Raw genomic sequence first — 8,763 nt, forward strand, 5'->3', positions numbered from 1 at the left:
CAATTAAATTCAGATTAGACAGAGATATTAATTATTGGACCAAAAAACAGTACACAGAATCTTGTAGATTACAATTTGCAACTAGACGGATGTATTGTTACTTCCTCTACAGTCAAAAATGAAACAGTTACAAATTATCATTACTTACCTATAAGGCCCTAAATGGTTTAGCTCCTGCGTACCTAACTAGCCCTCTACCAGGTTACAATCCATCACCCTCCCTAAGGTCACAAAACAGGTAGTTCCTAGGATAGCAAAGTCCACTAAAGGAGGTAGAGCTTTTTCACATTTGGCTCCCAAACTCTGGAATAGCCTTCCTGATAATGTTTGGGGTTCAGACACACTCTCCGTTTAAATCTAGATTAAAAACGCATCTCTTTTGCCAAGCATTCAAATGTATCTCTTGAATTGTGAGTGTTGTTGCATCTGATCAAATGAGCATTCTTATTCTTTAGCTGGGGTTAAACTAATTACTTTTACTTAGTTGGATCAGCAGCTATGCTAATGATGTCTCTATTTGTTTCTATGCTTTAACTAGTATTTACACAAGCTCCAGTCTGGATCCAGAACACCTGAGAAGGGATGATGCTGACCCCTCAAAGGACCCCAGATGATGCTAACCCTGAATCAATAAACATAACTAACAAATATTGCTACAAGTGTGACTGCATCATATAATAATTATTAATTTATTATTAATATTCATCTTCTGGCTGACTATGTCTTGTATACATTTTTAAAAAAATCCTGTCATACATGCACAAACTGACAGTCACCACTTATAAGCTACTTCTAAATATTGTAGAAACATAATTTTCTGTAAAGTTGCTTTGTAACGATTTGTACTGTAAAAAGCGCTATACAAATAAACATGAATTGAATTGAATTGAATTGAATAATAATGTTCAGTAATGAAATTAATAAAATGATGAAATGCATAGATTGTGTGATGTTTAGAAAAGTTGCCATCAGCTCCTTAATTGATGAAGTAACTTTTACACATCGTGCAAGGCTTTGTGCAAAGAAGGACATATGTGCTGCTTTAAACAAAGAAAACTTAATCTAGAATCAACCGTCTGTCCATTTGCTCACACTCATTAAGATATGAAAGGAAAACTTTGAAGCACTTACCTTAAGCTATCTGACTCTACCTCTGCTAAGTTTCTCTCTTTCACTGGGAAATCTGAGATGACTAAAGAGAATTGTAATGAGTGAACTGGCAGTGGAATAAAGTCAGCATAATATTTCAAAGTCAAGTACAAACCTGTGGGGGAAATCATCGCCTTACACATTTATTTTAATAAACCTTCCCAAAGCTCAGTGATGAAATGTACAGTTGTAAATCACATGTTTTATGAAACTTGTGGTGTGCAGAATTGATAGAAAATGTCTTGATCATTTTTTATTGTGATGAATTGTTTTTAATGTTTGGATGAGCGTATGATGTTCTTCAGCAGTTTACTGGAAGAACAGCACAGCTTCTCATCGTTCCATCAGCAACTCATTGCACATGTTTACACCCGTCAAAAAAAAAAAAAAAAAAAAAAAATTGGTTGCTTTCCAAGTTGTCATGCGTTTCTCGCTGAGCAAGATACTTAAGTTCAAAGGACTCCTTCTATATATAAAGAGCCGTTAGCATTGCATATGGAGAATCAATTTCATTATTTTAAAATACATTGAAAAAAGGATTGTGGTAAATACATATATCATAAGAACTAAATATTTGCAATTTATCTACACATATTCAAGCTGACTTGAAAATTAAATGTTGAACTTGATAAATGTTGCTTTCAGCCATGGTGAGAATTCTAGACTACTTTCAAAAACGATTTTTAAAATAAAATCCTACAAACTTTTAAACAGTAGTGTATGAAGCCTACGGATGTGTTTTTGGTCAAAATACTGAAATAAACAGCGAATCAACAAACAAAGTGTTTAGGAGCTAGAATTGTGACATTTATCATCCAGATCATGCTCAATCCATCCAACCAGCCAAATCTTGACTCTCATGTGATGTGGCTACTGTACCTCAAGTGATCTCCAGTGATACCTACTTACAGGTGTATTTTTTATGTTAATACTGCATTTTGACAGGGTCTTTCATTTCAGTTTCATTCCAGTAAAGTGGGCCAAACCGCGGCTAATGAGGAGGCAAAGGTCATTTCTTCAGGTCTCACCTCTTTTCTAACACATGCGATCAAGGATGAGCCTAAAAGGCTTCTCTGAATTTCAGAAATGTCAATGGATACGCACACAGCTCTTGGGTTGCCATGGCAACATGCTGCCTGATCTAAAAACAGAAAAAAATAAATAAAATAATAATAATAAAATACATGCAGGGATATTAGGTCAGTGTCCTCACATTCACACTCACTGAATTGGGATGACTCGTTATTAAACATAACATGTTCATAACATGGGCATGTTTAGATTTTCTTAGATTGAATTAGTTCATTAAAGAGAATACATGCTTGAATATTGTATTTGGTGTCAAATCATTCAACAGAGTTCAGCTACCTAGATTTCCTAGACTTTCTTCTGCTATTTACAACATAAAGACACTTACGCCTTTACAATGTGTTTTAATTATAAACCGTGGTTGCTCAAGGTCCTTTTACTACCCTGTTCGCTTCCATCATTTTATCTGTGCATTTTAGATCTCCTATGTCATGAATATGTTACATTTATGGAATGTCAACACTTGGCATATACTATTTCCCCCCATCAAAGTGGCTTGCATTGCATTCTGGGCATGCATCTAATCAATTCATGCATTCCCTGGAAATCAAACCCATGACCTTGTCGTTGCAAGCACCATGCTCTACTGATTGTGACGTTCTAAATGTAACAGAAGGCACTGACAGATCTTTGACATTCTATTCACCTGCCTCACCTAGCCTCGTGATTGGCTGTGGGATTTAGGGGCACTATGCAGTCTCACAGGCTCAAAGGGTTAAGGGTAGGCTGGTTAGAATGGGCAAGTTAGTCCCTGCTGGCATTATGAGCAAAAAGCATGTATTTCATTGACAGACTTTGAAAGATAGACTGTGCCTGCTGGAAATACAATTATTATTATTCATTTCCTTTGCAAGAACCTGCCATGCACCAACTCACTGTGCATTGTCAAATAAACTGCTCTCCGTATGCACTTTTAAGAAAATACCCCTTGACTTCATATCTTATGTTTAAAACCTCCCAAAATATCCTTATACCAATTATATTCCCCGCTTATGCCGATAAAGGGTTCAACATCAGTTCATGATGAGATTAATGTGAAATAATGAACCCCATCCAGAGGAGCACTCCTGACCGACTCACAATTAGAACGATTAGAGGCATCTGACAAAATCCCTCTTGACCAGGGAATAAGTTTGCATTTTGTGCTGTCAGCAACTAAATTGAGATTTGCCAATCAGATCACAGTGCACACTTCCCATAGGAAATATGGTGAACATTTGCTGATTTTGATGGAGTTGCATAGAACTCCAACTTGGCAGATCATTCCTGTCATGCAGGTTGGTGTTTATGGGTAATGTTAAATTTTAATGCGATCAAACTGACTCCCTCGGGTCGGGCTGAAGGACGGTGGAAGAAGAAGAGGAGGGGATGGGTGGGTTTTATCCTGTACTGTTAATGTAAAATGTTAGAGGCACTGAAATTAAACCAGTCATTTTTGAGTTTTGCAATGTTAATCATAATAACTTAAATTAATCCCAGTACAGACGTTATATGTCATATTACTGAAATCAAAGGGCATTATCAATAATTGTCACTTTAAATTTAAATAAACAATTTTAAAAACAAAATCAATGGTCTTGGTAAAAAAAAAAAAAAAAAAAAAAAAAATACAAGCACATAAATTCATTACTGTCATATTCCATTTCTTTAAAATTAACCCCCATCAAGCAATATTTGTTGACCCCATAGATGAATAAATGGACAAGCAAATAAATTATAGTTTTAATATTTTGCAATGGTTGAAATAAGTAAAACATACACAGGTACAGTGAATTTAAATTTGTAGAGCTTTGAATGCTGCTCATCCAGTCATAACTTCTATATTTTAATAAAATGTTAACTTTGAAAAATCACACATACACTGTTCAAATAGACTGCATGCATTGTAATAATAATTGTATTAATATTAAATGAATGAATGAATGAATGAATGAATGAAAGTATGAATGAATTAATTAATTAATTAAGTCATTGATGATTCCCTGCTTTAACAAACTGCTTAGGGAGCAAAGAAGGCGTTCGGAAAACAGCAACAGGTCTGCCAAGCATATGGCGTCCCCCAAGGATCTCCACATGCCTAAATATCCTTCACAACCCCTTCCAGCGCTGTCGCAACACCAATCATATGCCTACCTGCATTTTCAGATGATTCCAGCATGGTGTGTTGAAGAATGGGTCATGAAAGAACCAGAGTTTGAATGACTTATAATTGAAAAACAAACGTTTGGATGCAATAAATAATTTGTAGGATTTACTTGATAAAATCTTTTTAGATTATTAATTTAGCTGACGCTTTTATCCAAAGCGACTTACAATTGCTATACATGTCAGAGGTCGCACGCCTCTGCAGCAACTAGGGGTTAAGTGTCTTGCTCAGGAACACATTGGTGTCTCACACCAAAAGCATGTGTCTTATCCACTGTGCCATCAACACCCTAAAAATCTTTGTAACAATTAGCCATTTTTAAGTTAGTTTTTACTCCTATTGCTCTGTACAATTTACCTGTTATAGTTGAGTAAAATCAAGATAGATATCATGTAGACCACATCTACATAATTGATAATTTCTGAGTATGAATTTGTCAGTACAAAACTCCTGCTGTAACAGAATTGCAAGTTACTACACCTAAATAAAAACACAGCAGAAATAAATATTAATTATTCATGCCCCAGTGCACAATGGGAACACCAATATCAGAAACGTTGAGGTCTTAATTAATTTTATAATTTTTATATTTATGCTTTAATTTCTAAAGCTGATTTGAGTACTATAATTCATTATATTATTTTTTTTTTTTTATTATTGACCGAACTAACTGTTTTCATAGAAGTGTGTTTTTCTGCAATGCAATGCAATGTATCAGTGGATCTGCTTGTTATTTATTGTTTTACTATTGCTAAATAATTAGAATAATAGTAAAGTTTTTTAAATCATAAAACAACAAGCACATTGAGAATGATATCCATATTTGACAACAAAAGTAATTCCAATTTTATGTCTTTGAATGTGTGCAGGATTTAGAAAATCATTAGAAAGCAGTCTTTTGACTGATGGAATATCTGTGCCTTGTGAATATGTCATGGGAATTCCACGAATTCCCATGAATATTTTATTTTATTTTTTCTTTAAAATAAGATTAAGATATCCGCTCAGAACAGAACACAGGGCTTATATGCAAATATCACCTGAAACCAATCAAAAGTGTCCTCCACTTAATTGCTCAAATGGTTTCCATGGTGATGAAGTACCAGGTTCCTCCAGGTGGAAGGAAGGAAGGACACATGTCTTATCTGATAGTCTGTTGGTCACAACAGCTGATGTTCTTCTGAGAAAATACAAGCTAGTTTCTAATGCTGTTGACTGGTGGAATTACAGAAAAAAAGAGCACATGCAACGAACAAAGCAAAGCATGCAATGACGGTTAATATTTGAAAGGATACTATGATGACAAAATTATTGCTTTCCTTTTTCAAACTGATTTTATTTTATTCTATTATTATTATTATTATTATTATTTTTTTTTATTTTTTTTATTATTATTATTATTTTTTTATTTATTTATTTATTTATTTATTTTATTTTTTTTGCAGTGTTTCATGAATAAGGCTGACCTGAAAAATGAAAGCTATATCATACACTAGGAGAATGTTGAGCTATATCAACGCTTATTTACACTAGGGGTTTGACAATAAACATGAAATATGAAATATGTACATTTTCTTATTATTCGTATTATTATTTTATATTAAAATAAAGTATATTTATAATGAAATATCTTTATCGCTGCTTAGAGTATTATGAAATAATTTATGTGCCTTATTCTGTGTAAGAAGCCACATCATCTCACAAAAGGATTTATTTCAAACACTCGACTGACATTATGAAGTGAGTTTGGAGTAAAAGCATGTTATTAGATGTGGTATTTTCACTATTCTCAGATGGAGCAGCATGTACTACACAGAGTTGTAGTTAACTGAGAAGAAATGCAAAAAGCTGTCATTTACGTTTCATTTAAATCCGTTAAATTGCATTATTTGGCCACATGCAAGCTCAGAAACCTTTATTTTGAAATTTCAATGTATAATAAATGCCATATTTAGAAATAGGCTGATGTATTATCCTGCATGTTACCATTAAGAGATCATGCATGAACAGGACCTTTTTTAAGATCCCGGCAAATTTGCTCTGGTGATCACATTGTTCTTATGGAGATGACATTATTACTCTGAGTGGTTTTCAAAGCTGTGTTGCTTTTTAATTAGTTTTTCTATGTAAATATGTGCTAGATGGACATATTTTAACCATTGTGCCTCGCAGCTTTTTCATCGTGTCTCGTTCTCCATTCATCAGGGCTGTGACTCTGTAATTGGATACTATTATGTGCATCCCCTGTTTATAAGAGCAAAACAATTCTGATTGTCTAGTAATGTTAGTTTGGTTGAGAGTGAAAGCTGTGCTCCTCTCATACCACTGGTAGGCTTTTTTTTTATTGTTGTTGTTTTTTGTTTGTTTTGTTCGCTGGTTTTGTGGTTGTATGTGTCTGTGTGTTCCTGGTTTGGGCCTGCTCTACATGTTCCTGTCATGGCCTTCCCTTGCCATGCAGTGCCCTGTTCTGGCCTTCCTGCCTGTTTTTCACCCTCGGGGTGGTTTTAGTAAGTTTTGTTTATTTTTTACTATTAATAAAGAGTCCATTTCCTGCATCTCTGAGTCCTCGCCTAATCTCTCCACCCCGACCGTGACACTTTCAAAACAATGATACCATTTATGTCGACTGCCATTTCGATGTGCCCTTGATGGATCTGAAAGAGCAGATTGAGAGCGAGAGGCAGAGAAAGAAAGAGAGTGCAAAATAAAGAGCAAGAAAAGTGGAAAAATTGCAGTATATGCCTTTTTTCTCCTCTGATTAGATTTGCTTCTTATCTGTTTGGGAGCGATAACAGTTTTACCCAGGGCTTGCCAACTGCACCCCAATCCTGTTCCTTAACCGGATGAGGAGCCATGCCAAAGAGTCTTTGGTGGGCTGTCACTGAAGATGCCGCCTCAGCCAAAAGAGTCACTCGGCCTCCCAGTCGCCTCTGATGGGCATAATGCCGCTACACGGCGCTTGGGAAATAGCGCTTTGAAGGACACGGCTGTTGTCTCTGGGATGAAAAATGCACGCTTCAGTCTGCCAGTACTGAGTGGACAGCAAACAATAAGAGGTTTTAAGGACTCTTAGAGGATCGAGACACTTGAGGTTAAGAGCTAATCAGACAGGTTTAAGGGAATCAAACCCACCAATATATTAGGATTAGAGGATTGTCAATTGTAAGATTCCATTTCTGATCGTGCAGCAATGCTCTAGTACTAATTATGTCTTTTTGTCTTAACCCCGCAGGAAGAGAAAAATGTAAATAGGATCGTGTGCATCTCTCTGTTTTCACAATGAGATTAAATGAAGAGCAAATATTGCTCAAGTCTCCAGCTTCTCATATCTGCCTCCTGAGAATAAGACTCTATTAATACCACGTGACTACTATAGAGTTCAAATCAAAACTGAAAGTAGATATCTCAACATAAACTCAAAGATTTAATATCAAATTCCTCCAAAATTAAAGGTGAAATCCGTATTGAATTGCATTGTATTCATAATGTTTGCCAAAAATAAATAAAAAATAGCGTAACAAAATACATGTGTATACTGTTTTTTTTTGTTTGTTTTATATTTGAAAATAAATGTGTTATATATATATATATATATATATATATATATATATATATATATATATATATATATATATATATATATATATATATATTTTTTTTTTTTTTTTTTTTTGTTAATATATATATATATATATATATTATTGTTAAACAAATTGTATGTCCCTATAATCACACTGAAAGCAACAAAACAAAAAGTAATGCAGCATATATACATTCATTATTTTGTAAAGTTATTAAAATTAACAGAACATGTTCTTTCAAGTGATGAATGTCTGATAATTGAAATCCAATGTTTCACTCATGTTAACACAGATCTGCTCTTTGAAAAATGAAAGATCCCTTTGTTTCGTCATACTCATCAAAAATGAATCACTATTCCATTGATCAAACATACTGCAGTTATTGAAACTAACACACCTCCTAAAAAGGAAATGACTATCGGATAATGTGTTGATGATGGGAAATCTAAAGAAAAACTACAGAAACAAGATTTAGTCAGTGACTGCTGTATATGCTTGTTATATAACTACATTCAGCCTGTCTGTCCTCACAGTGGGTCACTAAACAAAGGCTGAACAAACATCTGAGGATAAACTAAAGAAAAGCAGCACCTAGTTAAAACTTTCTATAAAAATAAATAAATAACTAATAATAATAATAATAATAATGAAGAACTTATTAGTACTATTTTAAGATACATACACACGCACAATATATATATATATATATATATATATATATATATATACTGTATGTATATACTGCACTAATAATACAGTACAGTGATTTACTGTATATTATTACTATATAATATACTA

The 8,763-nt window shown here is 34.0% G+C and overlaps 1 long non-coding RNA gene across 1 annotated transcript in view; it reads left to right on the top strand.

Moving 5' to 3' along the window:
* LOC127948445 (uncharacterized) overlaps positions 1–1,512 on the top strand; it is a 64,554-nt gene extending 63,042 nt beyond the window's left edge. Inside the window, exon 3 of the long non-coding RNA XR_008152074.1 lies at positions 539–1,512. This is a non-coding gene — a long non-coding RNA (uncharacterized LOC127948445). The remainder of the gene's footprint in view (positions 1–538) is intronic.
* The last annotated feature ends 7,251 nt before the right edge of the window (positions 1,513–8,763 follow it).

The sequence above is a fragment of the Carassius gibelio genome, chromosome B1, assembly GCF_023724105.1.
Source record: "Carassius gibelio isolate Cgi1373 ecotype wild population from Czech Republic chromosome B1, carGib1.2-hapl.c, whole genome shotgun sequence".
NCBI classification, from domain to species: domain Eukaryota; kingdom Metazoa; phylum Chordata; class Actinopteri; order Cypriniformes; family Cyprinidae; genus Carassius; species Carassius gibelio.